This window comes from Hippocampus comes, unplaced genomic scaffold, assembly GCF_001891065.2.
Source record: "Hippocampus comes isolate QL1 unplaced genomic scaffold, H_comes_QL1_v1.1 scaffold512, whole genome shotgun sequence".
Lineage (NCBI taxonomy): Eukaryota > Metazoa > Chordata > Actinopteri > Syngnathiformes > Syngnathidae > Hippocampus > Hippocampus comes.
In genome coordinates this window covers 11,652-15,116 of record NW_017805626.1, presented here as the reverse complement: position 1 = coordinate 15,116, position 3,465 = coordinate 11,652, and positions in this window count along the sequence as shown.

The window sequence follows — 3,465 nt, the reverse complement described above, 5'->3', positions numbered from 1 at the left end:
AAGACATACCTGCCTACATTCTCACCCAACTGAGGAAAAATGTTCTCCATCAGAACGTGAATGAGAACTTCAGAAAGATTGAAAACCTCATGCACTTTGGAATGGGCCCGTTTAAGACCAGAAGCGACCATGTTGACTCCATCATGAAGAAATTTCAACATATGTACAAGGGCAATTTACAATTGTTTGCAGACAATGTCATCGCAACGTCCATTCAGTTTATCCTTGATAAAACGAAGTCCAATGGTGACTACCATGACTCTTTCTCAAGGGATCTGCTGCAGAGGATTGATGAATTGCTTAATCAAGGGTACAAGTGTCACCAAACCAATACTCAGTTTGAGATTGACCTCAAACTTCATATCTGTGGCATTGCCGCAAGAGAATTCCTCAAGATGCACCAACGATTCCTGTCAAACAATGACCCCCGAACGCAGCTGGAAAAGTACAAGCACCAATACTTGTCGGATTTTCTGGATTTATACAAAGAGACCGATCACTGCCAACGCAAAGCAAACAATTTTGTCCAGCTTTGTATCAAGCCGGCCATTGAGGATTGCATCAACCGATCTTTGGGAATTGACATTGTCGATGAGATTTTGACAAGCAGTCATTCCATGACTTACAGTTCACGCTCGTGTTTCCAATACGACATTCAGAAAGAGTTACTGCTGAAAGATGACTTCAACAGTTTTGTCAAGTACATTTGTTCCTATGAAACATATGTGAAGGATCAGATCCTTGAACACATCTACCAAAAAATGGACCAAGACGGGTTATTGTGCAAATTGAAGAAGAAGAAGTTGGAGGATGTAGTTTGTAAGTTATTAAATGCAATGGAGCAGGCCTCAAATAAGTTGTCAGATGATGACACAAACATTCCGAATCTCGTCAACCAAATGCGCAAATATCTGATTAAAGACATTGTCATATCAGATGAGGCGCAACAGCACAGTCTGTTCCAGATCCAAAGCACGTGCGAGTCATTTACACAAAGCTTCATTGCAGCCTTGACTACATTAAAGGAAACACTCCTTGATGAATTTTCCAACACTGACGGCACAACCAAAACGCTTAATAAACTTGCAATCAAACCGCAGAATGAGCTATTCAAGAGAATATTCGGATGTGGACAGCAGTGTCCATTTTGTAAAGTTCCCTGCGAAGCAGGTGGCAAAGAACACAGCAAACATCATGCGGCTGTACATCGACCACAGGGTCTTGGAAGATACAGGAATGATATCACAGAAGACCTCGTTGAATCACTGTGTTCAACTGATGTGCAGAGTGATTGTAGATTTCTAAACCCCGTAAAACAAGGAGAGTGGGTTCAATACAAAGACTATGCTACCATCTTTCCTGACTGGCACATTCCCCCAGACCCCACAATGGAAGCATCAGACTTTTGGAAGTATGTCCTGGTACGCTACAATAAACAATTTGCGAAAAGGTATGAGGCCAAGCCGGCAAATGTTCCACAGACCTGGAAGAAAATCACAAAGGAGCAAGCACTGAAGGGTTTGAGAGACACGTTCGGCATGAAAGGAGGTAATTTGTAGTCTCATCGTGTGTAGTAAAAAATGATATGAAGTGTCCCCGGGTGGAGAAGAGAAAAGCTCACAATGTATCATAATTTTGCTTGTTGAAAATAAACACTGTCAAAAATGAATTTCAGTGTATCATGAAATTTCATTCGCCTCTCTATGACGTTCCACATTATGCGTTAGGATTAAGGTCGTGCACTTCCATAAAACAAAAGTCACGTGGTTGGGTTGAACTCCCAAATGTTGTTTTTCTAATTGTTTTGTTCTGTTTTATTGTCAGCTTCAGCTGGGAGTAAATGCACTGCTTGAAAAAGCATATTATCTTTTTTTGAGGAAGTGTTCCTGCCTGTCAAACTATACATGTGCTTAGGGAGGGGCGAAAAGACATCATCCACTTTGTTCCAGCACCCACTTTCTTTGGGGCCACAGTTGTGGAAAAAAAAGAGAAATTTGACAAAATACATGCACACAAAAAAGAACAATGTGAGCCATTTTACTAATAGGCAGTTTATTCACTTTCTTGTGAAGTTTCTGCTCCCATCTATAGGTGAGATGCTAAAAGCTCACCGACAAAAAAAAAAAAAAGAAAAGAAAAGAAAAAAAAACGACCAAGCGATGGCCCATAACTCAAAAAATGTCAGTCTCTTGTTAAATCAAGGTACCACTAAATACAGTATTTAGACACAGACAGAATATTTTCAACAGCTGCTCCAATTCTTTGGCGCGTCCTAAAAATCTGAAAGTATTTGGGTTCTGAATCGTCCAGGTTAATAGTTCTTTGTACTGATTCAGTCATCACAAATCCAAGATCACTGCACAGATCCTGTGAGTCGTGTGGCTAGCTGCGGCCAAGTCAACAACGGGTGTCATGGACTTGCTGATCTTTGTCATCTTAACCAATTTTTGTTCAAGACCGCACAGATGATGAGCAAAGTGTCGCAAGTGTCTACTTAGTGCTCTAATAGTGTGTGATGTACTGGAAATGACAAACATCCTGTCATAAAACATAAACTAAACAATATCAACACTTTTGAGGAAATGTCAGTTTGATACAGTACCAAGAGTGAATGGTGAGAGGTAGCATGGTGCCACAAAGCATTCAGACCATGAGAAAGGGGTCGCACATTTTCTAGCGGCAGCCACAGGTGATCCCAGCATTTCCGGAAGTGGTGCTGAGGCAGCTGCCTACATGGATACGTCATGCCACTTTTGAGCCGATGGAAACACTAATCAAGTATGGCAAAACGCATCAGGGCATGACACCTGTGTGCGAGATGGGAGGCGAAGGGACATTTGTGTTTGTCCTGGGGGGTTTGTCGACAACCCACTCAGCTTGGGTAGCTGACATGAGTGATGCCTGTATTCTAGGATGGGACTTTCTAAAAGCTGCAAAATGTGTGGTAGACTTGGGAGCTGGGGTGCTCACCCTGCCAAGTGGTCAGCATGTCGGGCTGATCACGGCGTCTCGACAGGGTACTCCGTGGGTGGCCGTCAACACTGCAGACCCTGCAGCGGAGAACACAGATGTGCAGATGACCCTACCCAGCCGGACCAAGACAGTAGCAGCGCTGACTCCTCGGCAGTCGACAGTCGATCGGGTAGAGTTTGCTCGCCCCGTGGGGGCACCAATGACATCCAGCCCAGCCATATCAGTGGAGTTCACCCCGGGTCGGCCAGCAGAGAACCGGACCAGGGATGTCCAGTCCATTTGGGAGAAGAACTGTGACGGCTTGGATGTCGAGCAGCGGGAGCCGCTGTGGCAGGGACTGTGGGACTTTGAGTACAGTGATCCCTTGCTATTTCGCAGTTCATTTATTGCAACATTATATGTTGCTCTATGTAACTCGCTGTTGTTTTGCTGACTTTCACAGCTTCTCGCGGACCGTTTGCAGACTTAAAAAATATATATATATTATATACC